The 27,856-nt window shown below is 44.5% G+C and overlaps 1 long non-coding RNA gene across 1 annotated transcript in view; it reads right to left on the reverse strand.

Annotated features, from left to right (window-relative positions):
* Positions 1–209: 209 nt before the first annotated feature.
* LOC311237576 overlaps positions 210–27,856 on the reverse strand; it is a 41,282-nt gene continuing 13,635 nt past the window's right edge. Inside the window, exon 3 of the long non-coding RNA XR_014620291.1 lies at positions 210–2,201. This is a non-coding gene — a long non-coding RNA (uncharacterized lncRNA). The remainder of the gene's footprint in view (positions 2,202–27,856) is intronic.

Raw genomic sequence — 27,856 nt, forward strand, 5'->3', positions numbered from 1 at the left:
TCACCTCCACCTGTAATGTAACGTATGCTGCACTTCTTACATCAGTGGTTCTCAACTGGTCTCGCCTCGGGACCCAACACTTTCCTTAGTCATTAAGTCGCGACCCACATTTTTGAACGACTATGATTTATTCCAATTTTTTTTTTGCAGTAATACACAATCTTTCATGCACTGTTAAAAACATGAAATAAACACAAAAAGGGCAACAAAAGTGCAACTAGGGCTAAAAACCCAATGAAATAAAATAATAATAAATAATATGCTTCTTAGCAGATTTCTTAGCTTAACATAACATACCTAAGTTTGGGGGAACTAATGGGATAACTGGGGTTGCAACAAAAGTGCAACTAGGGCTAAAAACACAATGAAATAAAATAATAATAATAATATTAAATAATTGCTTCTTAGCAGCCTTCTTAGCTTAACATACCGTAATTCCTCTAATAGTAACCGGTATTCAATTAAAAACCGGGTCTCTATTAATGACCGGGTGCACTGTTGAGCTAAGCAATTATAAGCCGGCCTCCTAATACAAGCCGGGTTTCAAGTAGCTGGCCTGGCTGTGCAGTAAATACCATATAATGGTATGGTGTTAATGTTTACCAAGAGAGTAAGCCTACCTCAGAATTGTATAAAACGAAGTTATTATTATTATTATACCAGTATTGTGATTGCACTATTTTACTTTATTTAACTTTTTTTTAACAAGACCGGGTTACTATTAGAGGAATTACGGTGTGTCTCAGATATGTGTGTGTGTCTCAGATATGTGTGTATGTCTCAGAGATGTGTGTGTGTGTCTCAGATGTGTATGTGAGTGTGTGTGTGTCTCAGATGTGTATGTGAGTGTGTGTGTGTCTCAGATATGTGTGTGTGTGTGTTTCAGATGTGTATGTGAGTGTGTGTCTCAGATGTGTACGTGTCTCAGATATGTGTATGTGAGAGTGTGTGTGGCAGCAGCCCGTCGGTGGAATGGGGCGATACCCTGACCTACCAGCACTGAGCCAGAGAATAGGGGAGCCAAGATGGCAGCACGTACAAACAGTTGCCTCGTCGAAATGGCCGGAATCTACACACAAAATTATTTAACACCAAACTGGCCACACAGGAAAAGGAACAAGTGCAAAGCACCATCCACAAAGGTGGATCTAATACTACCTCTATAGTTATGAAGATAAAGGGAAATCAATCATAAAACTATAGGTCAAGATCAAGTGTTCACTGTTGGCAGGTTGTTACTCTTGAGACATCCTAATCATTAGTAGATAGTCAACATTTAATCTAAGGTCTTTTTAAACTTGTTAGCCACGTTCCCTGGTCATATTCAATCAATCAAACTTTAATACAGACTCATCCAGAGTTTTACCAGGGGCCAGATAAAACATACACAACCTATATAAAATAAATATAAATATTGTGCAACTACTTAAACAGATTTGTAGTTATTCTTTGGGTTTGACACCTGTATGAATACGCTGGTGATTCTTTAAGCTTCTAGAGTGAACGAAGCTCTTCGCACACTAGTCACAGGGATAGAGCTTCGCTCCTGTATGCATGTTCTGGTGTGTCTTTAAGCTAGTAATGCGTCTGAAGCTCTTCTCACACTGGTCACAGGGATAGAGCTTCGCTCCTGTATGCATGTTCTGGTGTGTCTTTAAGTTACTAATGTGTCTGAAGCTCTTCTCACACTGGTCACAGTGGTAGGGCTTCTCTCCTGTATGAATACGCAGGTGTGTTTTCAAGTGTCCAGACTGACTGAAGCCTTCTCCACATTGGTCACAGTGGTAGGGCTTCTCTCCTGTATGCATACGCTGGTGTGTCTTTAAGGTTCCAGACCGACTGAAGCTCTCCCCACATTGGTCACAGTGGTAGGGCTTCTCTCCTGTATGAATACGTCTCTCCTGTATGAATACGCTGGTGTCTCTTTAAGTCTCCAGAGCGACTGAAGCCTTCTCCACATTGGTCACAGTGGTAGGGCTTCTCTCCTGTATGAATACGCAGGTGTGTCTTTAAGGTTCCAGACTGACTGAAGCCTTCTCCACATTGGTCACAGTGGTACGGCTTCTCTCCTGTATGAATACGCTGGTGTATTTGAAGTTTACTCTTTTTGACGAAGCTCTTTCCACATTGGTCACAGCAGTGAGGCCTCGACTCAGCCATTACCGTATTTGACCGTATTTGTTGTTGGGGAACAATTGTATCTGGAATAGAGAGAAACATTGCAATGAAGATTTCAGATTGTGTTTTGGTTGAATTTGTAGTTCCAAAAATAGTAGAATCTGTAATTCCATATTGCACTTTGTTTATATATTTAGTTTTGGTCTGATGTGTGGGTTGGAGTTTAGTAACCCACACAGCAGAGAAACATGTGCAGTATGGGCAGTGCAGTATCAAGCAGGGCTCTCTTGCCTAGAGGTCACCGTTTGGTGGCATTACAGATTCTACCTTTGAAAGTGAATCTGCTCCATGGATGGGTATTGAAAACTGTTGACATGAGTGTGCTCTCCCGTCATCCTTATCCCAATATCCCAGTGTGAGTGGGGAGGGGACTAGGGGTAACGATTCGACCTCACAACGATTCGATTACGATTCTTCAGGCAACGATTCAATGCATCATGAAATCTCTTCATTTGACCACGATTAGATTCGATTTGATACATTTTCTATCAGTTAATTCCCCAAAAAAAATTTAATACACAAATGTCGTTGAGGGAACTGATTCACTCAGCATGAATGGACTATAGGTCAATAAAAACAATACACACCAATTCTTAAAAAAAAATGAAAACTAATTTTTTCCCCAGATTAATTTAGATTATAAATCGATTCTAACATATTCAAATCGATGCATCGAATCGAACACATTAGAATCGATGCATTTTGATTAATCGATGCATCGTTACACCCCTAGTGGGGACTGATTCATTCATTGACACCAGCTGAGTGATTGACTGATTTGACACCAGCTGAGTGAGATATGTGACCTTTCACAAAATGTTGCTTCCTTGAAACACAGATCCTGCCTGACAGCGTTTTATTCCTTTTTTTTTTTTATATATAACTTTCTTTATTGGAAGATTTTTCAAAATTATGCAGACAGTTATACATATTATACATCTTCCATTTTTTTCTTCCCCCCCCCCCCATTTCCCTTTCATATCCCCTAACCCCCTCCCCCCCACGAAGAGCGACAACAAACATACATATAATACACGAAAATACAAAATAAAAATATGTGACAGAAAAATGAAAAGAAAAAAAAACCTATGATACTAATATAACTGAGATGAAAAGACAAAACATTTTAAGAAATAAATAAAAATAGGGAAAAAACAGAGGGGGGGGGGGGACTCAGTCGTCACAATCAGGCAGGGATGTCAAGGATTCTATGTGCTTTAAAAGGGGTCTCCAAGTCTTCTCAAAGGTATTCAGGGAGCCAGTAGGGTCTTTGAGGGAGAATCTGAGCTTTTCAAGATTAATAGATACAAGATACTTTTAATGCCACACAATGATGGTTGGTGGTAATTGTTTGCGGTACAGATTGTTAAACACTGGTTACATCAACATGAAACAGACATCAAACATCAAAAACGCCCCCCTCCCACTCCCCACAATAAATACATATATACATAAATACAGGGTTAGAAAAAAAAATTTTAAATCAAGGGCTTTTTTTGCCCCCCTTAATTGATTTTCGGGGGCTTTTTTTTTATTTCGGGGGCACAACATTTTTATAATGAAAATTAACATAAAGATTATAAAACATTGTTGAAATATTTTTTTACAGTCTTCGTCCCTATGTTTGATAACGTAATGTTAATGTCTCCATATATAGGGCTCTACGCTAACCTTTTTCCCAAGGAGCACATGTGCTCCTAAATAAAATGTTAATAAATAAAATCTAAATACAAATTTAGGAGCACACAGAAATTTAGGAGCAGAGTGACAATTATTCAAGTAACACACATTGATTGATTGATTGATTGAAACGTTTATTAACAGATTGCAGAATGGGTACAGTACAGTACAGCTCAATACATACAATTGTTAAGGGGATGCAGACCAGAGAAAGACTTTCATCTTGTTTACATCAGGGTCCCCCATTTTCAATTCATCATAACATATATGACATACATGACATACAGATAGACAGTACTGCTACATCTATACATTTATGACATATCAGATTTACACACACACACACACGATGTGTGACATGGCTTGGTTTCATGTTTTGAGGTACCTTCAATTATCTGTAAATAATACATACATACTCTATCTAAATAGATTAAATATGATTGTCCCTGAGGGCAAGTTGTGTTGTTGTCAGATCGATCAATGAAATACGTTGCGTGCTCAGCGCTGTGGAATGAAGGAAATGCGCATCGGGATCATTTGGATGTTATTCTTTGGAGTTGTGTTACAAATGGAACGGTCTTTCCCCGCCGAACACAAGTTACTTAACGTTACACAGGTCGCGCTATGCAGATGCTTAGCTTGCTAACGTTAAGATAGCAGTGTAACTTAATGTTACACAGCACTATGCATGCTTGCTGAAAAGCAGAGCTCTCTGTCTGTCTGTGTTCGCACCTCAAGCACCCTTAACACGCAGCGGGCCCCGCCTCCCTCCCTCCCTCTTTGCATTCCACCCAAAAACTGAATTTCAGTCCAGTTTCTTAACTATTAACAGCGGAGCTGTTTTGTAATCTTCACTCTGCAAGTAAATAATTTTTCCGGTTCGCACACACACATATTATTAGGGGCAAATACGGGGGAAATGCTCGCACTGTAGAGCATATATATAATTATATATATAATTAGTAAACTGTCGGGGGCTTTTATTGCCCCCCTTAACTGATTTTCGAGGGCATTTGGTAAATTTTCGAGGGCATTTTGCCCCAAGCCCCCGTTAATTTAGAACCCTGCATAAATACATACAGGACAGTCACGGTAACAGTGTCAGTCAGTGACAGATGCTTGCCCGTCTGTGCAAAGCGGGGCGGGCCAGGGTGTTCAGTGTTCGGACTGCTGTGGGGAAAAAACTGTTTGTGAAGCGTGTGTGTCTGGTTAGAATGGACCTGTAGCGACCTGAGGGCATGTGCTGGAATAAGTGGTGTGCTGGGTGAGAGGGGTAGTTCCTTAACCCACCTATTGTGAGATGGAGGTTGAGTATGTTTCCACTTAAAAAGAATAAGTCGCCTGGCCAATAAAGTGGAGAAGGCAAGAACAGGATGTGATATTTTGGAGGGTAGAGGCTGCAGAGGAACACCGAACAAGGCCACGAGAGGATCAGGGGTGATAGTAAGGTTGTAGGCTGTGCCCATAGTTTAAAAAATGTCAGACCAGAATGTGGCAAGGCTGGGGCAGGACCAGAACATGTGGGTGTGATCGGCAGGGGATTGTTTGCATCATTATTCCTTATTTCTGTATATAATGTGTAGTCTGTGTTAGGATTGTCATGGTGTCTAGCCAATACATTAGCTAAAATACTGTACACAACCCAATGGACAGTTATCTGCAATATGTCATTGTGGTTGTTACTGTAGAAATATACCTTTACACAGGGAGCGAAATTAACTTTTTGACTCACCGGCCAGTGGCGGGTAGATGGGAAGAGTCTACCCGCCAAGCATATTTCTTACCTGCCAATATATATTTTATATATACAATTTTTTTTTAAATAAAATATATATTATATAATCATACTTGTAGTTGTATTATCTGCGAGACATCGCCACCATGCAATAAGTCAAAATGCTTGCTATCTGCAAACAGCTCCACTGTCTGTTTTGGCTGTGTTGCTCTTCTAGAAAAATAATCCTTTCAGGGTTGCCTATTGAAATACTGTACACTTTCCTACTGTACACTTTCCTGATTAATTGAAATGGGGGACCCTGATGTAAACAAGACGAAAGTCTTTCTCTGGTCTGCATCCCCTTAACAATTGTGTGTATTGAGCTGTACTGTACCCATTCTGCAATCTGTTAATAAAGTTTTCAATGAATCAATCAATCACACCTCCAGTACAGAAACATTGTTTGAGTTTGCGTGTCAGGTAGACCATTGATTGACAGTCGCGTCTGCCAATTACATCACATCGCTTGTACTCCGGTGCTGCAGCTGGACCCATTGCCCACCTCTGCTGTTGATAACGCTAGCCAAGTTATTATACACACAGATACACAGTGGGCCAGTGACTTTGGTGTAGGGGTGTAACAATGCATCGATCCTAAAGGGGAAATTCAACTGCATCGATTTGAAAATGTTAGAATAGATTATCGCAATTTTAATGTGTACACGTTATGTTATTGTCATGTCCGTTACAGCCAACACACCAACATACGCTACTGCATCAACGTTATGATTAACAAAGCAAGGCATTCGTTTTGTTGCATTAACGTTATATTACTATTGCTATCGATAAATCTAGGTGTTCTAAAATCTATTGCTATTGGTAAGAGAGACTATAATAAGTTGGTGTCTCGGAAAACGAGAGCCCTGATCGCGGAGTTTCAGGAAGTAAACAAGAAAAATTAGAGCTTCCGATTGGTCATTTGCTTTATTTCCCATGAAACCAGTCACTTCACTCTACTGTGATTGGACCGTTGGCTTGAGTGCAATGTGGGACTTGTAGTTTTTTAACGATCTCGCAGAGGAGGAAAAAAAAGACGAGAGAGGCTATAATCTGTATTCGCACAGTGTGCGCGTAATTGATTTTTACCGTTCGCATACAAATATTTTTAGGGGCCTGCTTATGAACTACACGTCTACACGCCACACGGCGGGCAGCCCTCTAAGTGTCATGCGCCAAAGGTAAAAACAGACCGCCCCTGGCGGGCGGCGGGCTCTAGTTTCGGTCCCTGCCTTTACATATATTGAAGAGAAATAAACAACAGATTAAAAATAGTAGATGGCATATTTAGACAGAAAATAAGAGAGGCTCTGCAATGCCATGGAAACAATCAAATACATAATTGTACTTACTGATGTTGTGGTATCAAAAGTCTGATATGTTATCAGAAGCAAGTTTTTATCCAGTACAGAATGTGTTCTGCCACAGAGAGGGGTTCAAGTAAACCAGCAGACTATCCAGTCTTTTTGGGAAGAAACATTTTGTGAAGGGTCACATATATATACACTCAGCTGGTGTCAATGAATCAATCAGTCCCCACTCACACTAGGATATTGATGACGGGAGAGCACACTCATGTCAACAGTTTTCAATACCCATCCATGGAGCAGATTCACTTTCAAAGGTAGAGTACATCAGTCTGGAAAACAGCCCTTTTCTTATACAACTGAGCCAATAGTTGAGCAGTTAGCAGCTTTGAACTGATTGGCCAATCAGAATAGACCCGTCAAACAAACACAAGGTGATATTTCCTCTTATAATCATCTAGGAAAACAATTATTATGCTACACTTTGTACAATCACTATGTATGTGTGCAGTATTTGCACCTGCATATATATTTGTACTTTGTACTTTCATTATTTAAATCTTCTCTCTCTTACAAGATACTGGATGATCAGAATTTAGCCCAAATCTTTAAATATTGACATATTTCAGTTTCCAAATCAAACATAAACCTCAGTGGGACTTTTAAGTGTCTTTAGGAAATGTATTGATTTGATGTATTCCATGGTTTTTGATCAACATTGAGTCTGACATTACTTACATTACATTACACATTACATTAAATTGGCTGGCGACTGAAATTGTGATTCTTGGATTATGCATCAGATTACAAAAAAAGGAATTTTGTCAGACCAAGATATTGTCTAACAGAGAGTAATCTGGTTGCAGATTTTATTTCAATAATTTTTTTTAAAAAGAATTGATAAACTGTTGATGTGATGTATTTTATATTTGATATTGATAAATTACATTGGAACATTAGGGCAGTGTCAAACATGTATTGAGGTTCTTAAAGGGCACCAGTGATAAAGTGTTGTGTTACAGGAAGTGTAATTCTGATTTGAGATTACAGGCTTTCAGTGATGCTGACTGGGCAGCAGATGTTTATTTGTTAATTGTTTATTGTTATTTGCACTTACAAACATACATTCTGGAATAAAATAAGTAAAAGAAGAACAGTTAAAATGTGCAGGAAAGGTCAAAAAACCCAAGGGCTTATAAGGGACCTCCCCTCTTAAGCCTATATAGAATAACTACACAAGCGAAATCCCCCCCCCCCCCCCCCCACATTATGCACAAACACACATGCACATATCTCATATACACAGATACATACAATGCAGCATTATACAACTATTATAATGTAAAAAAAATTAAATAAAAAGACTTCACACAAATACACATGGATACTACAGACTACAGGATCTGTAGTTCTTTTTTAAGCTTACTTTTAAATATATTTAAAGTGGAACATGTTTCTGTTAGATTTTGTATATCATTCCACATCACTGCACCTTGATAAACAAATGAGAATTTGGCAACAGAGGTCCTACAGAAAGGAATGTGTAAGTCTTGTGACTGCAACTTGTTCCTGTTTGCGGACGACTCAGCCCTGCTGGTCTCTGACAAGAACAAGTTACAGGTTGAAAAAAAAAAACCTCAGCTCGGAACTAGGCAGAATCTGCATATGGCTCGCTGATAACAAACTATCATTACACATGGGCAAAACAGAGTCCATTCTCTTCGGTTCAAATAACAAACTCAGCAAGACCGACGGCTTCTCAGTTACAGTGGGTGACAATATTGTCACAAGGAAAGATGAAATTACCTACCTGGGTTCCATCCTAGAGGCTAATCTCTCCTGTGACAAAATGGCATCCAATGTAATAAAAAAAGTCAACCAACGAACTCGATTCTTGTACCGGATCTCCTCTCTGGTAAACAAGAACACCCTGAAGACTCTGGCAGGAGCACTCATTCAGGGGTACTACGACTATGCTTGCACCTCATGGTACCAAAGCACCTCAAAGGCGCTAAAAACAAAATTACAAACATCTCAAAACAAACTGGTCAGACTACTGCTTGACCTTACTCCTAGAACCCACCTCACCCCTGCCCACTTCGACAACCTAGGATGGCTTAGAGTAGACGACAGAGTACAACAACTTGCAATGGGCCTGGTCTACAAGATACACTACACGACCAAGGTACCCATGTACATGTCAAAATACTTCCCAAAGGTCAGTGAATACCACGATCACAACACCAGAGGGAGCTCCACAAATCATGTTAAACCCAGATTCGGCTCAAATAAGGGACTAAACACGTTTCGCAATTATGCCACATCAATGTGGAACGCCCTACCCAAAGCTGTAAAGGAATGTGGATCACTACCCACTTTCAAAACCTCTCTCAAGGGACACCTACGGGAGACTGCAATTCAACACTGGCCCCTGTAAATATCCTAACCCAACTCCCTCCAATGTACAGTCATTTACCTAGTATGGTTTTGTCAATAGTTCAATGTACAATTGTGTTTGTTTGTACAGTGTCTCCTCCCCCCCCCCCCCTCAATGTACAGTGTTACTTGTTTATACAGTGTGCCCCCCGCCCCCCCCCCCCCCCCCAACCACCTCCAATGTAAATTACCCAGTATGGTTGTCAATATCCCAATGTACCCAACCCCCCCCACCCAACCTCCTCCAATGTACAGTTTCTACGTCAAATGTATATACTCCCTTTTCTTGACTCCTTCTGTATCACAAACAGTACTGTATTTGCAAATCTGGTATGTCATAAATGTATAGATGTAGCAGTACTGACTATCTGTATGTCATGTATGTCATATATGTCTATATGAATTGAAAATGGGGGACCCTGATGGAAACAAGACAAACGTCTTTCTCAGGTCTGCATCCCCTTAACAATTGTATGTATTGAGCCGTACTGTATTGTACCCATTCTGCAATCTGTTAAATAAAGTTTTCATTCATTCATTCATTCAGTCTTTATTTCTTCTTGTGAGATGTGCATGATAATGAGAATTAAACTCAAAATAACTTAAATATTTTGAATATACTTAAATAAAGGAAGACCAATCACTTTGTACATAAGAACCCCTGTTTGGTACTTGTTGACCTCATAAATTGTGAGTAGTTGCAGTTGTTTAAATAATGGTTTGGTTGGGGCTAAATAAGAAGAGTTGGTTGCAATTCTTACAAAGGATTTCTGAGCTCTATGGATTGTTTGTAAGTAAGATGGGTAAGTGCTGGCCCAAATTATATTGCAATAAGAGATGTGAGGATAAATTAAACTATAATACAAAGTTAGTAATGTGCTATTTTTTTATTGGTTTTTAACCCTTTTTATAATGCCCAACGATTTTGAAACCTTCTTGAAACCACTGCTATGGCGCGGCTCAGGTTAGTCGCCATTGGTTTTGCTCCGCAACGATTGTGCTTACTTTTAGTAATTTTGTTTATTTTTACTACCTTTTTTATAGAAACAACACTGGCGGGGACGTCATACGACCGCCAGTCACTTATTGACCTAAACTCCGGACTTAAACAGGAGTTTATAGACACTTTATGCCAAGATTGGCCACCGGAGATCAGGTGGGACAGAGACAACGAAGGGGACAAAGGCGGCAGGACAAAGAAGAAACACAGGGGAAAGAGGAGCGGAATCAGATTAAGGTTAAAAAGATCTGCTTACCGTCCGGCAATCCCATCTATCTTTCTGGCGAATGCAGATTTACGAGCGTGGGTCCGATTCCAGCGAGAGATGAGGGACTGCAATATCATGTGTTTCACAGAGACCTGGTTGAAGCCAGCAACTCCAGATCACAGCGTCTCACCGTCTTCTGAGCGGACCGCACAGAAGCCTCCGGAAGCATCGGCGGGGGTGTATGTCTCCTGACCAACAACGGCTGGGTAAACCCCAAGGAGATCAAGGTACTCTCCAGTTCATGCTCCCCGGACATGGAACATCTCTCCATTCAATGTCGCCCCTTCCACGAGAGTTTACCGCGGTAATCATGACTGCAGTATACATCCCTCCCCAAGCGAACGCCGCCAGGGCTCTGGCGGAGCTACACGATCATCTAAACACACATCAGATCAAACACCCAGATGCAGCCATGATCGTAGCCGGTGATTTCAACCAAGCGAATTTGAAGAAAGTGATGCCGTCCTTTTTTCAACACATCGCCTGCTCCACCAGAGGAGAAAACACGCTCGATCACTGCTACACCCCGTTCAGAGCCGGATACAAGGCTGTACCGGCTCCACCATTAGCGGGACAGGGTGAGCAGCTAAGCACGTCGGATCATGACGCCATTTTCCTGGTACCGGCTTACAAACAAAGATCACGTGACGCCGTCGTGTCACGTGAGGTAAAAAGATGGTCCGACCAATCAGAGGCCACGCTTCAGGACGCTCTCGAGGACGTCGACTGGGGAATGTTTGAGGGAAGCGCCAGTGACGTCAGCGAGTTCACAGACACTTGTGTGCTTCATAACAACACTTTCTGATAGTATCGTCCCCACAAAGAAGGCGAGGGTCTTCCCGAACCAGAAACCATGGGTGGACAGTACTATCAGAGCAGCTCTGAAAACTCGCACCACTGCCTACAACCTGGGCAGAGAGTCAGGAAACATGGAAGAGTACAAGACAACAGTCTACACTCTGCGCAAGGCTGTTAAACTTGCGAAAAAGACGTATGCTGACAAGATGGAGGCACAAATGGCACAGAATGACACAAGAGGCTTATGGCGGGGACTGAGGACGTTAACTGACTACAAAGTCAGCGCCCCCTCAATGGGGAGCGACGACACCTCCCTCGCGGACCAGCTCAACACCTTCTACGCGCGGTTTGGTGCAAACAGCGGCGCCGCTAGCTAGTGACGTCACTGGCGCGCCGGCTGTTGTGTAGGGGGGGGGGGGGGGGGGGCATCCACGGGGGGGCGGGGACGCTCTCTCATTGACGGTACACAGTGTGAGAAGAGCATTTATGCAGGTGAACACCAGAAAGGCTGCTGGCCCAGATGGAATAACAGGACGCATACTTAAGTCCTGTGCTAACCAGCTAGCCCCTGTGTTCACCACCATATTTAATCGATCCCTGGAGGAGTCAGTGGTCCCTGCCTGCTTCAAGATGTCTACCATTATCCCGGCACCAAAGAAACCCTCCCCAACAGGTCTCAATGACTACAGACCGGTGGCACTCACCTCTGTGGCCATGAAATGTTTCGAGAGGCTGGTCAAGGATCACATTTGTGCCTCCCTCCCCAGTGATATGGACCCTATGCAATTTGAATACAGGCCAAACAGGTCCACTGACGATGCGGTCTCCCAAGTACTGCACAGCACCCTCTCTCACCTAGACCGTCAGAAGGGGGGCTATGTGAGACTGTTGTTCATTGACTACAGCTCAGCGTTCAACACCATAGTCCCCACCAGACTGGTGGACAAGCTGATCGAGCTGGGTCTGAGCTCCGCTCTGAGCGCCTGGATACTGGACTTTGAGTGAAAGGCCCCAGGCGGTCAGGGTGGGGGGTCAGACCTCCAACACCATCACCCTGAGCATCGGGTCCCCAGGGCTGTGTTCTGAGCCCCCTGCTGTACTCACTATACACACATGACTGTGTGGTCAAGTTCAGCTCCAACTCCATAGTGAAGTTTGCGGACGACACAGTGGTGGTGGGGCTGATCTCTAACAACAACGAGAAGGCCTACCGGGAGGAGGTTGTGGTACTGGAACGCTGGTGCCAGGACAACAGCCTGCTCCTGTACATTGGTAAAACCAAGGAGCTGATCGTGGATTATAGGAGAGGACAGCAGGAGACACACACACCACTGAGGATAAACGGGGCTACCGTGGAGCTGTAGAGAGCATCTTGACTGGAAACATCACTGCCTGGTATGGAAACAGCACGGCACAGGACAAGAAGGCCCTACAGAGAGTGGTGCGCTCAGCCGAGCGTACCACGGGTATTGCACTACCACCCCTGCAGGTTCTATACAACAAGAGGTGCAAATCCAGAGCCTGCAGAATAATGAAAGACCCTCACCACCCCAACAACAGCCTGTTCATGCTGCTGAGGTCAGGCAGACGCCTGCGAACACCAGCTACTAGGACAGAGAGACTTCGGCTCAGCTTCTTCCCCCAGGCCATCAGAGTCTTGAACACTGAACTCTCCACACACAAGCACACATGAGCACACACACGACACACACACTGTACATGCTCACACACTAGCAGCCACTTTAACCTGAGCAAGCACACACTCATGCTGCACACGCAGGGAACAAAATAACTACACACCATTCGCCAAATGAGTGTAGATTTACCGTCTGGCGACTAAAAATAATAGCTCTGCCCGCCAGCTTGGGTGTAGTTCATATCGATACTCTTATTTTGAAAATCCTGTGCGGGTCTCATTGCCGCCCCAAGCGCAGCTCCAGTCATAATATCTGGGCTCCGGCAGCTAGCAACGTTCAGGTTCATATGATACTCTTATTTTCAAAAACCCTTAGCAACTCCGCGAGTCATATGATATCCGCCCACTCTGTGTTGTTTCTTGAAAACAGAGTAGCAGCGTTGAACACAGCAGCGTTAACACAGCAGTGCACCTACAGACTCAAAATAAGTCTGTGATGTTTTTTTTCTTCTCACAACGAGTCCAATGCAGCTACATGCTTTGCACCGTCGCCATTCCTTTATGCCCACATAAGACAGACTACAATATGATGCGGGGGTGGTGAGTTGAAACACAGTGTGTGTGTGTGTCCTGACCCCACTTCTATGTTTCAATAAATTATTTGCATTTAAAACTATTAACGCTGACTCATTCCTTCAGTCCACTCAAAATTATGCTAATATTCCTTATGTTGTTTATGATATTAATTGAAAATAGCATATGAGAGTATTATATGTAATAATAACACATGGCGATATACTAAAAAGCTATTTATAATTTTTGGCTGGTAAAAAATCTGCCCGGCTGGTACCAAATGGCTGGTAAGTCAAAAAGTAAAGTTTGTTCCCTGTGCACACGCCCACACTTATGGCCACTAAGGAAAGGTCACTTTAAGAATAGTATAGTATAACCTGAGATTGTATAAAATAGCATGTACAGAAAGACCCAGTGCCTCATCCGTAGCTAACAATGTATTGCACTACCACAGGACCTAGCATGTCCTACCATGCTATGTAGAATAACTTACGTACATATACCAATATGCCCTACTCTGTTTACTTGTTTTATTGCACAATGTCGTTCTATTGGATTCTATTATATGTTATTACTATTGTATTATGCACATCGTTGCGGGCAAGACCACCCGCATTTCATTGTATACTTGTATGCCGTGACAAATAAAACTCTTGACTTGACTTGCAAACAATTTCACAATGATTCTTAAAACAGAGTTTCTCATCGATATTGATAAGAATTTCACTGATGAAACTTGTGCAAGTTCATTGTTATTGATACAAATCTTGGTTCCGTCTGAAATGTTTTTGTTCTTATTTCAAAAAATAATGAAGTTAGATTTTTTGACATTGAGTGATAACTTGTTTAACTGAAACCAATAGGAAAAATGAATGAGTCCAGAATTTGCTTTATCAATAAGGGAATCAAAATTATTGTCAGTGACGAAGAGATTTGTGTCATCAGCTAATAATATAGGTGACAATAAACTAGATGCATTTGCAAGATCATTCACATAAATCACAGACCGACGCAGCACAACAGGGTACTGTGTTAGTCTACATGAGACTGGTCCATTGGTATCATGGAAGACCAAAAAAAGCAACCGACGGTGGCATTGTCCACATGTGAAGCAGAGTACATGGCATTAGCTGCAACCACCCAAGAGTGTTTACACCTGGTACAACTGCTGACACAATATAGATGCATGTAAGTATGCACCACCCATTGTCCATGAGGACAATCAGGGAACCATTGCATTAGCTAAGAACCAGTCCGCAGACAAAGATGCAAACACATAGACATAAAGTACCATTTTGTCAGATCTACAGTACTAAATGGACAGATCTGTTTGCGATACTGTCCCACAGATCAAATGGTGGCTGATGTGTTTACCAAACCAGTAAGTAAGGACAAATTGGCTCGGTTCACAAAGGTTATGTTCGGGAGAGAAACCATCTATTCCCTGACCTACCAGCACTGAGCCAGAGAATAGGGGAGCCAAGATGGCAGCACGTACAAACAGTTGCCTCGTTGAAATGGCGGAATCTACACACACAATTATTTAACGCCAAATTGGCCACACAGGAAAAGGAACAAGTGCAAAGCACCATCCACAAAGGTGGATCTAATACTACCTCTATACTCACTCATGTTCGGTACAAGGAGCCACATAAGTGCACTGCTGCTACAGCCAGGAGAGACATCCCCACCACCCTGACGGCCACCGGGTGAACCCAGCATGCAGGCAGTGGGGGGGCAGGGGGAACATGCTAGGAAGTAAGATAATCCACTTAGCCAGAAACTTACCCGTCTACATTATTAAACGCATACATGGGATGATGGAAAGGGACAAACACGAGGGATACAGCTTATAGGGAGAAGGGAAAGGCAAGAAAAGAGAAAAGGGAAAAGATAATGCTGCTGCACTGAGAGGTAGAGTCCTGCACCAAACACTCACTGGCAGTAAAACAGATAATGCTGCTGCACTGGGAGGTAGAGTCCTGCACCAAACACTCACTGGCAGTAACACAGATAATGCTGCTGCACTGGGAGGTAGAGTCCTGCACCAAACACTCACTGGCAGTAACACAGATAATGCTGCTGCACTGGGAGGTAGAGTCCTGCACCAAACACTCACTGGCAGTAACACAGATAATGCTGCTGCACTGGGAGGTAGAGTCCTGCACCAAACACTCACTGGCAGTAACACAGATAATGCTGCTGCACTGGGAGGTAGAGTCCTGCACCAAACACTCACTGGCAGTAACACAGATAATGCTGCTGCACTGGGAGGTAGAGTCCTGCACCAAACACTCACTGGCAGTAACACAGATAATGCTGCTGCACTGGGAGGTAGAGTCCTGCACCAAACACTCACTGGCAGTAACACAGATAATGCTGCTGCACTGGGAGGTAGAGTCCTGCACCAAACACTCACTGGCAGTAACACAGATAATGCTGCTGCACTGGGAGGTAGAGTCCTGCACCAAACACTCACTGGCAGTAACACAGATAATGCTGCTGCACTGGGAGGTAGAGTCCTGCACCAAACACTCACTGGCAGTTCAGTTATTCTTTTAATTTAAATTTTAATTTAAACTAACCATTTGCATAGTCCATCATAGGATTAATCTGGGTGGTGCTGTTCTGCGGGGCTTTTCTGTGCAGAGGGACATAGTTAAGCTATCTAAGTCCACTTATTAATTGGTTAAACACAGTTTTTTAACATTATTTTTATCAATTTGACAAATGTCATAAAGATATGTTCGAACTGAATAGTTGCTCAGACACCTGTTAATCAATACTGTTTACTCCAATTGCACAGAGAACCGACCAGCACACAGCCACCCACTGGGACATGAGGAGATGAGCTTCCTTTTGCAGCTATGTCACAACCCTGTGTTAGATATACGGGGTGGGGAGGATCTACGTGGGAGGAGCACCAATCACCTTTGTTTTTTCTTGTTTTGTTTTTTTTGTACTGTTTAATATTCTTACAGACTTTATTTTTTAAGATGGGGTGGGTTATATGGGCCTTTTTTCTTCTTCTTATGTTCGTACTTTGGGCATCTCGTCAACAAAGACCAAATTTAGGTTATCTATTAGTACAGATATCATATACTTTTGAATTATTTTACTTCATATTATAAATGTCGTCTTTAGCAATTTTTTCATGGAACGTTAAAGGTCTTAACAATTCTATTAAAAGGGCTAGCTGTCTTGATACTATATCAAGAAATCGAGTTGAAATTGCCATGTTAGAAGAAACACACTTGCTTGAAAGAGATATGCACAAATTAGAAAATCAGCGTTATAAAGTGGCTTCTTCTGCTTCAGCTTTGAATAAAACCAAAGGGGTTGCTATAATCATTGATAAAAAATGCAAAATTACCATCATAGGCAAAGGCAGTAATCAAGAAGATAGAATAGCTTTTCTAAAATGTATTCATAATGGTCAAATAATTGCGTTTATTAATGTCTATGCACCCAACTGTTATGAACCAGACTTTTTCAATCATTGAATAAAGTACTAATGGAACTAGCTGATGTCCAGTTGATTATTGGGTCAGATATGAATTCTGTTTTGGATCATACCTGGGATAAATCTAAAGCAGTTAATCATAATGCTCGCTCGACAAACGCTTTAAAGCACTTGCTATCTGACTTTAATCTTATTGATATTTGGCGGGTTCATAATCCAGGCAACAGGGAGTATACCTTTTTCTCTAATAGACATCTATAATTTTCCCGTATTGATTTAGTTTGAATATCAGCATCCTTATTTTCAGACGTCAAAAAAAATTAAATCCGACCTATGAGTTTATCAGATCACCATGCCTATTTCTGTCAATTTCAATTCTCCACTTGCACAATCTGAAAGTAGGCACTTCCGGCTGACTTCTGGTTGCCAATGGTACTTCCTGTCCCATCCAAATACATTGGTTTTAGCTACTTTTCTCCCCTTATTTAAACAACTTTGTCGTCACAGAGAGGCAATGAAACGTTTGTATTATTATAGTATAGAATGTATTTAATAAGCAAACGTTTGTCAGCAGGGTTTTTGGGCTGTATTTCATGTAAAAATATGTATTTCATATGGCCCTCACTACCATATCTGATTTTAAAGTTCAAATTAAGGGCATTTTAAAGAATGAGATGGGAGAATGTCGCTGCTTCACTGCATAATGTGCTGTTATATTTTATGTTTTTAACCTGACCTTCTCTCCCCAGCAACCTCCTGCAGGGCCTCACCTTCCATCCTCTTTCTACCTTTTTACCCTACCCTCCAATCTCCCCCAATCCCATTCAATCTGATTTGCTGCAGCTCAAATGTATCCCCTTGCCCCACTTTGCCTTTTATGTATTTTTGTATGTTTGTTTTTTGTTTTTGCTGCCATTTTGGCCAGGTCTTGCTCGAAAAAGAGATCTTTGATCTCAAGTGACTACCTGGTAAAATAAAGGTAAAAAAAATAACTGTTAGTTTCCTTGCTCAGCCAGCATTAGCTAACAGAAGCTAGTGGTTAAACAGGCCGGATTAGCTTTGAGCTAACTATCTTTCCCGACCCATGTATTCATTCCATTCTAAACATAACGTTAGTTTACAAAACATGACCTGTCTATATAACGTTGAGGAACAAATTATAAGTGTGTGGGTGTGTGTTTTTGGTGAACATTGGACTGCAAACAGAAAATGCATCACAGTTAGACAGTAGCTACTGTTAGCTGCCCTTCCGGATTAGCTTTGAGCTAACTATCTTTCCCGACCCATGTATTCATTCCATTCTAAACATAACGTTAGTTTACAAAACATGACCCGTCTATATAATGTTGAGGAACAAATTATATAGACGGGTAATGTTTTGAACAACTAACGTTACGTTTAGAATGGAATGCATCGGCAAAGATCGTTAGCTCAAAGCTATTCCGGCCAGTTTATCAACTTCCTGTCATTTAGAAATATGATTTTATAGTGAAAATCATTACCAAAACGTCCGGAAAAACCTCACGGGAGCATTATAGACTGTCATACAAATGTACAAATGCTATAAGGTGGCAAGAAATGCACTATAAACAATACTTTGGGTCGGGAAAGATAGTTAGCTCAAAGCTAATCCGGAAGGGCAGCTAACAGTAGCTACTGTCTAACTGTGATGCATTCGACAGACAGACCGGCCCAGGCAGTTCAGCGTCGCGGAACATTTAGCCTGCTGGCTACCTATCTCCACTCGGGAGCTCCAGCAGCTTGTCGATGTGCTAATAGCCTCAGCAAGCTAACGTTAGCTGGCTCCAGCAGCTTGTCGATCTGCTGGAGCCAGCTAACGTTAGGTTGCTGAGGCTATTAGCACATCGTAAAGGCAAGTCTCCAGGGTGGGATGGCATTCCCCCTGAATTTTATTTGAGGTTCTAGGACGTTTTAGGCCCACTACTACTTGAAATTATTAATATATCCATATCTAAAGGCTCTTTAGGGAGCGACGTGAATATGTCCCTAATCTCTCTTTTTATTAAAAAAGGTAAAGATCCAAACCAGTGTTCTAATTGGTGCCCTATTTCTTTAATTAATACAGATGCCAAACTATTTTCTAAAGCAGTGGTTCTCAACTGGTCTAGCCTCGGGACCCAACATTTTCCTTAGTCATTAAGTCGCGACCCAAAATTTTTAACCACTATGATTTATGTAAAAAAAAAAATATTTGCAGTAATACGCAATTTTTCAAAACATGAAATAAACACAAAAAAGTGCAACAAGTGCAACTATTGCTAAAAACCCAATGAAATAAAAGAATAATAAATAATATGCTTCTTAGCAGATTTCTTAGCTTAACATAACAGACCTAAATTTGGGGGAACTAATGGGATAACTGAGTTTGCAACAAAAGTGCAACTAGGGCTAAAACCCAATGAAATAAAATAATAATAAATAATATGCTTCTTAGCAGATTTCTTAGCTTATCATAACAGACCTAAGTTTGGGGGAACTAATGGTAAATGGCTGCTTTTTTATATAGCGCTTTTATCCAAAGCGCTTTACAATTTGTTACTCACATTTTACCCATTCACACACCGATGGCGGAGGCAACCATGCAAGGTGCCAACCTGCTCATCGGGAGCAATTAGGGGTTAAGTGTCTTGCTCAAGGACACATCGACACGCTGCCTGGGAGGAGCAGGAATCGAACCGGGAACCTCCGGATTGCCAGACGACTGCTCTACCTCCTGAGCCACTGTCGCCCCTAATGGGATAACTGGGGTTGCAACAAAAGTGCAACTAGGGCTAAAAACCCAATGAAATTAAATAATAATAATAAATAATTATGCTTCTTAGCAGACTTCTTAGCTTAACATAACAGACCTAAGTTTGGGGGAACTAATGGGATAACTGGGATTGCAATAAAAGTGCAACTAGGGCTAAAAACCCAATGAAATAAAATAATAATAAATAATATGCTTCTTAGCAGATTTCTTAGCTTAACATAACAGACCTACGTTTGGGGGAACTAATGGGATAACTGGGGTTGCAACAAAAGTGCAACTAAGGGCTAAAAACACAATGAAATAAAATAATAATAATAATAATAAATAATATATCCTTCTTAGCAGACTTCTTAGCTTAACATGCAGGGAACTAATGGGATAACTGGGGATGATGTTTGCTCCTGACAAGAGTCTCAAAGTCTGGGGTGATGGTAGACAAAGCAACTCTGAGGTCATGCTCAATGTCCAATCTGTTCCCCCGCTTTGTCTTCAGCTGGACCAGAGCTGAGAAGCCACTTTCACAAAGATAGGTAGTGAAAAAAAAAAATAAAAATTTTACTTTTTTACACACATCCGCGACACACTCAAAATGGCCCCGCGACCCACTTTTGGGTCGCGACCCACCAGTTGAGAAACACTGTTCTAAAGTATTATCTTGCCGTCTTGAAAAGTTTTTACCTAAACTGATTCACCCAGATCAAAGTGGTTTTGTTAAAAAAATACTTTCGTCTGATAATTTGTGACGTCTCCTTCACATTGTCAACTCCGCCTCTCATGCTAAAGTGTCGTCAGCTGTTCTCTCTGTTGACGCAGAAAAGGCCTTTGACCGTTTGGAGTGGACCTAACTTTGGGCTGTACTGAAACATATGGGACTAGGTCAAAATTTTATAAATATGGTAAAAATTCTATTTTTTAATCCATCAGCCAGTGTTATAACCGGAAATATTAGTTATATATCATACTGGTCATCGCGTCTCGCTCTTGCCATTATGAGATAACTCTTATCTCCTAGCACCTACTGTGCTCATGAACAAACAATTTACACTCCTATAAGACGCCGGACATGGTCACACTCTACCTTCCTCTTTTTTTGTTTCCAACATGGAGGCTGCAGTGCACTCCATGAACTAGTTGTTATGAAATGCAGAGAAAAATTACACAATGTTGGGTTTTCGCCGGAGGTTCACCAGCCCCTGGAATCTTCTCAGCACATCCTAACAGCGCATCGGGCCTGTCCTGGGGTTTCCTCGTCTCGTGACAGCGGATCGAGGGACATCGCGCGGCGGCTAGCTGTATGGCTAGGTCGCGCACAGGTAGGGCCTGCGCTGCCAGGCATTAATGCTAGCATTTGTGATACTGCTCGATGTCCCGTGAGACAGCCGAGTTGTGTATTGACGCGAGGGGCAGGATATTTGGGAAAATATGGTCGTCATGACTCTGTTTTGGGTGTTTTCCCAACTATCCTAGTGCGCGCGGCTAATGCTAATGCTACAATGCTGGGTCTCGGTTCTTTGTTGCCCGCAGAGGGCTGTCTTTACTAAAAGGTCTTCCCTCCTCTTAACCATTCATGCTGACGGTCAATCAGTGTCTAATGTTGGGGGTTTGGCGGCTTGTTTACCATTTTCATGGGTGGATGGGCTGAGGCCTAGGGCTGGTGTGCTTTTTGTGAATCTATGAATTGTGTGCGGGACTGGTGTTTTTCTCTGGTCTGCATCCCCTTAACATTTGTGTATATGGGCTAGCCCATTCTGCAGTGTTAGTGGAGTTTTCGTTCATTTATTCATTTACCCCTTCATGGGTGCACACCACAGTGGAGGTTGCTGCATTCCTACTAGTGAGGCAGTGCTTCACTAGTAGTAGTCTTTTGTCTGCAGCCACCACTGGTGCTCTGTGCTTGTGAAGCAGGTGGCATCAGTCCTTTGCCTCTGACATGGTGGAACGGTGTCCCGCCCGGCTGACGCCATGAGGAGAGTCGGCCTGGCAGGTGGCTGATGGGCTGTGGTATAGAATTAGCAGCGACTAGCAACATTGTTCGAATTGCTGTTTTTTCTGTAAAAAATGGTGTCGGTGGTGGGGCCTTAGGGCCAGCCGACGTCGAAACATCGCGCAAGGTTTTGAGGTTATTAGCTTTTGACCTAGCCGCAAGCTATAACCGCAGGGAGGGCTAGGATGCTGTCAACGCTTGTTTACAGACATCTTTGGTTGGATCAGTCTCCCCTTGAGGAGAGAAGGGTTTTCCCTCCTCAGGGCTCCCCTCTCCGCAGAGGGACTTTGGTCTTTCCGCAGGAGCGCGGGCAGTATTTGACCTAGGCCCCACACCGCGCAGCCAGAGGTGAGGGCACGGCCTCGCCAGCGGCTGTGGCGAGGCCCCCAACCAGCGGCCATGTTTCCCCCGCCTGAGGTACACAAAGACAACAGGTGATCGCAAGGCCGACAGCCTTGGCGGCCGAGGGATCGACTACATTAGATGAGCACGCCCTAAAAAAACGTTGCCGTCTAGCTGTGTCTAGCTCGCTCTCCGGTCACTCCCCCCCCCAACACCAGCGGGATACGGGCTCTGATTTGTTCCCTTTGGCTGCGGGCCGCATGCTTTCAGTGAAGCACGATTGGCCCCACATTTCGCTTCTCATGGGGACAGGGGCTGACACCCAGTTGCTGGCTAGGCCTGGGTCTGTCCGTGAGAATGCTGTGCTGTCAAGCGGCTCCCACGCCACACGTTCTGCGTCTGTGTTTGGTGAGCCTGGTGTTGTGTCTGTCAACGACGAAGGTTGTCAGCGGGGGGAACTTGAGGCCCAGGGGGTCGCAGCGCGAGTTCCCCCAGCCCCGCCCTCGCCAGGCTGGGTATCAAGCAGGCACGCGTGATTTGGGTGGTAGTAATATCACTGCAGGGCTACGGTGTGTAGGAACCCACCCTATCGGGCAGTGTGGGGACCTCACACCTTGCATGTCCAGCTGTAGAACAGTTCCTCAGCAATCCATGCCGGGGAGGTGTTCAGTGGGGGAGCATTTGTCACCCAGTGTGATGTCAGCTTCCCCCGTATCAAACCGGCCCTTTCTGTCGGGGTCCCCTCTTGGGTGCGATTGCCTCGTTGGTAGTGTCAGGGTGCGATATCCCAGCTCAATGAGACACCTTTCTCGCGCGGTTGGCGAGTCCAGGGTTGGCAATGCACAGCGGGTGGGACCGGGCCGCCTATCTACGGTTTCTGGCGGACCAGCGCCAAGTGGCGGAGGGTGCGCTTGGGATTATCATCACATATGGCTACAGCAGTGCCATATGTCGAGGTGGATGGAGAGAACGCTGAGGCGCGGACTTGTTTGCACAACCCCACCCGTTTTCAGGTTTGGTGCAGACCCAATCTCTGTGGGCGAAGCAAGCCATCATCGTGGTCCCAAAGGAGGACGCGATGTGTGGCGTTTCCTCCCGGTATTCTCTGGTGCCCGAGAAATCGGGGGGGGGGGGGGGGGGGTGTCAGACCCATACTGGACCTGTCCCATGGAAGGTTCCGAATGTTGACCGTCTCCCACCTGTTAGACGCTGTCAGGTGGGGGTATGGTTCACCTCTATAGACCTGTAGGATGCGTATTCGCATCCCGATCTTCCATCCTAGGGCTTACCTACGCTTCCTTTGCAGGGCTTAGCGTACGGGTACCAGAGGCTGCCGTTCGGCTACTCTCTGGCTCCCCGCATCTTCACCAAGTGCGTGAAGACCGCGCTGGGGCCTCTGCGTCGTCAGGGGTTACGGATTGTATTCTGCCCTGGACGACGTTCTGGTCCTTGGCCGGTCAGGGTAGATCGCCAGGTCTCATACCAGGCAGGTGGTGTCTCACCAGCCTGGGTTTTGCTGTAGACTGGAAGTAGAGTTGTCCTCTTCCCAGTCAACGGGTGGAGTACTTGGGCTTTTTCTAAGCTCAAGGTCTATATGGGCATCCCTCTCGGAGCGGCGGCGAGTGGTTGGGTTCTCGGCGCGCTTGGGAGGTTCCGTCCTAGGACGGTTTCGGCGCTGTCCGTGATGCGCCTGCTGCTGGGGTCCCTCTTGGCCTCTTCATGAGGAGGATGCAGAGGATGGACCCGGTGTGAGACATGTGGAAGCGGCTGAAGGTTCCCATGTCAGTACTGGGGGACCTCGTCTTCTGGGGAGGGTCTGGTGCCCTCACCTGCGGGGTCCCCGTGGGCAGCAGGCTGTCACATGTCACGGTCTTCACCGACGCCTCCCTCATGGGATGGGGGGGGGACGTGTCGGGCCAACGCAGTAGGGGGCAGCTGCCATGCTGCCCGGTCTGCGCTACATTCAATGTGTTGGAATTGAAGGCAGTCCTTCTGGTCCTCAAACGGCTTGACCACCTTGTGGTGGGCAAGCATGTTTTGGTCAGGACGGACATCACGACGTCAGCGTTGTATATTGTCAGACAGGGTGGAGTGCGCTTCCCCCCGTCTGCACCGGGCGGCGGTCGGGCTCTGGCTATGGGCGTTCTCCATCTGCTCTGCCGGAGGGCTCTCCACATCCCCGGCAGGGTGAATGTGGGTGCAGGTGTGATGTCGCAGGGCGGTCCTCACCCTGACGAGTGGGGATTACGTCCAGACATAGTCAGGCAGGTCTGGGACCGATTCCGTGGCCGTCCGGGATTCTGTACGCATTCCCCCCCTTACACCTTACATCGAGACAACCTAGTAAACTGGCGCTCGGAAGAGACAAAACTCCATCCCAGTTGCCCTATAAAAACGCTGTTTTAACAAGCAACCAAGGCGCACTTAGCCCCTGTGTGATTCTTTAACGGAAACACACCGAGCCAGCACTATGTATGCGTCGAGACCCAAACACATCAATGGATAGTCCAGCAAGACACCAAACATTGTTCCTCCAAGTCGCCTGGGAGAACGACACGGAGCCGTCGTGCTTCATGTACCTTCCTCTTTTTATTCAAAAAAGAAAGAACACAGACTGACATGAATCCCTCGTGACGCAGCTGAGGGTAAAAATTGTTTACATTTTTACATCCCACCACCCTCCCATAGGGAGGAGACGGAAATCCCCAGAGAGACTTCCCACGCGAGCTGTATAGATTGAAAAGAATATATTGCAACATTGAGCTATGTAAAATGTATGGTTAGGGCTCTCCGAGGAGGAGGCACTGAACCAATACACACTCACACACCGAGTAGGAGCTTCGTGAGGAGGAGCCCTGACCACTCCCTGAAACAGATCCATAGTATGGACCTGAACAACTCACGGAAGTCTTACCAACAGAGACGCGCACAGTGACGTACTCTATGGCGGGGGAATTTCTGCGGTGCACACGCCAATCTTCCAGGGCGTGGGACCAGGAAACTCCCCCCCCCCCCCTCTTACCCTGTAATGTGCCGAACAGCAACGTGACAGGAACCTTGAAGGACAGGAGGTTTTAACACCTGCCCATCAAAAGGGGAGGAAAGGATTACCAGTTCACCCCTTTACGACCCCACACCCATGATACGATGTAATGACAAAAAAGAGCATGACAGTCATAGTCAGCTACATGAAGTGTCTAACAGCTTCACACAGCTCATGTGCTAACCTGCTATCTGATTTTTACTAAGGAAAAAACACAGAATAGAGAGGGCCCCCTTAAGAGCCCCGGTACCAGACTTACACATGTGCTTCTGTGGCCAACCTAACCCAGTTGTAGATCACAAGACACACACAACCCTTTATCACAACAAAAAATGGCAAGTACACTCCTGCTACAGAGGAACGCCGTTTTTCATAACGAGAGAATACAGAGAGGAGGGTGGGGAAGCCCCAGGGAACCGGGGGGATCACCCCTCCTACCTTACCCTTGATACGGCCCAGTTGAACAGGTAACCCTGTTAATATGTGAACACACTGTTCATTGTCATTACAGGCTGAGAAAATAATTCATTCGTCACTCATATGTCACTAAGCATAGCTTTATAGGTTAATTAACCTCCTTAGTTGTGAGTACACGGTACATGAACACACATGATGTTCTCAACACAACTAACCAGATAATTTTTACACATGTAAACAACAACCCGATTTGTATGTAGAAGAAGCTATACCAGTGACAAGACAATTCACACACAACACGCGTCGTATCCTCAATGTATTGCAGCAACACCCGTTTTGGAAAACATCGTTATTACAAAACATTTAGAAGGGAAGGAAGAAGACGTGTTTAAGGTCTGGTCGGGACCTTCCTACCGTGAGCGCAGGCCAAGCGAACTGCAGTCTGGCTAACGGGGCACCGACGGTAAACACAGCATTCCTGTGTTGACGACAAGGGCAGCGTCGCTGCGCCACCCAGCCGCTACGGTCCTCCATGTTGACGCAGTCCTCGCCGGCCGGGCTGCCTGTAGCTGTTCCGCAACAGTAGCTATTTCCGGGGTAGGCCTGATTGGCCCCGACAGGCACGTGACCGCCGTGCATAGCGTATTGTATATTGTATATTGTATGGTACAATTTACAGTAAGGTGTATGCGTTGCAGTGCAAATGCTTCTTACTGTTGCGCTCCAGAGACCGTTACTGTACCATACACGCTATAGTGCAATGCACGTTAAAAAAAATAATAATTAAGGGAATCGAACTTAGGACCATAGGATCCACAGCCAAGCAGAGTTACCAATTGAGCTAGTTTGTCGATGGCAAAGAAGGGGGGATTACTGCTACATAATGCTGCCGCGACGGAGCTCCGCCGCGACAATATTATTAAACAGCGGCTCTGTCATTGAAGTGGGAAAAGTGAGCCGTATTGTATATTAGTACATTTAACAGTGATTAATATTATTAGAGATGACTGATGATATTATTATGACTGATGGCGTTGAAGGCGGAAAGCGCCTGTGAACCACAGCAGCCTTGTTGCCGCGTCACGGGGCTGCCGCGGGGCGTGGCCGCGGCGGTCACGTGCCTGTCGGGGCCAATCAGGCCTACCCCGGAAATAGCTACAGTTGCGGAACAGCTACAGACGGCCGGGCTCCCGGTAGGTTCGACTAACATCCTCTGTCAAAGATGACGTCGTAGTCAGAGTGTTTAAGGCATGTTATAGTCACAGAAAAACGTTCAACAGTGTAGCATTAAGCTAACAGCCATTCGGCTGATAACAAGCTAACGTATACCAGCCTGGTAAACACAGCGAGCTAACGCCGCAGCTAACAGCTGCGCAGCTAACAGCTGACTGGCTAAAACAGTAGTCCACAACTAGCACGCAAGCTTAAGCAGCTATCACCTGAACTGTATACAATGACATAACAAGCCACACTTCAGACAGGCCGCTGTCCCAATCCCTCCCCTAACAGGGAAAAGAAAAAGAAATGTCAGAACACAGTTGTCAACGGTGATCCAGACATACACGGGGCCCTTTGAGCATGGAACTTCCGATAAAGAAGATCTTATGCCCACATTTCCTCGTTAGGGTATACTTTCATTTGTATATGAAAGATGGGGCCTACACGGGACAGAGAAGCATCCGCTCTAGAATCCTGGGATCACCAGAACCTAGCGCGGGCCACTAGATTAGCCATCATGGGCGTCAGGCCAAGATCCTCCGACCGCCGTTTTAAGCCGAGCAGAGGACCCTAGCCTGGGGTCGGCGTTTCGTAAATTGTTAGCTAACCCCCATAGCATCAACAACAACCAGAGCTCGCAAGCAAAACAGTACGTACCCAACCTGGAAACAACCGCTTCTCACAACAGACGGTGCGTCCTACAGTCCAGCTGTGTTGCTGGAGGGTCTTTACCCCATCCAGCCGCAGCAAGGAGGATTGTAGTTGGGAAGCATGTCAGCGGCGTGAGCTCCTAATACGAAAAACCGCTGAAGGTCGGAATGACCCAGACACTCCAGTAACAAAGACAATATCGCCGTATTTTCTCGAAAATAGTGAGAGAGAAAATAAAGATATGATGTCAACGTATCTCTTGTTTTCCAACTTTCTGCTACTAACAACCTCGTCAAGTGGGGATCTACCGAAGGC

The sequence above is a fragment of the Notolepis coatsorum genome (assembly GCF_963971535.1).
Source record: "Notolepis coatsorum genome assembly, contig: SUPER_11_unloc_1, whole genome shotgun sequence".
NCBI classification, from domain to species: Eukaryota; Metazoa; Chordata; class Actinopteri; order Aulopiformes; family Paralepididae; genus Notolepis; species Notolepis coatsorum.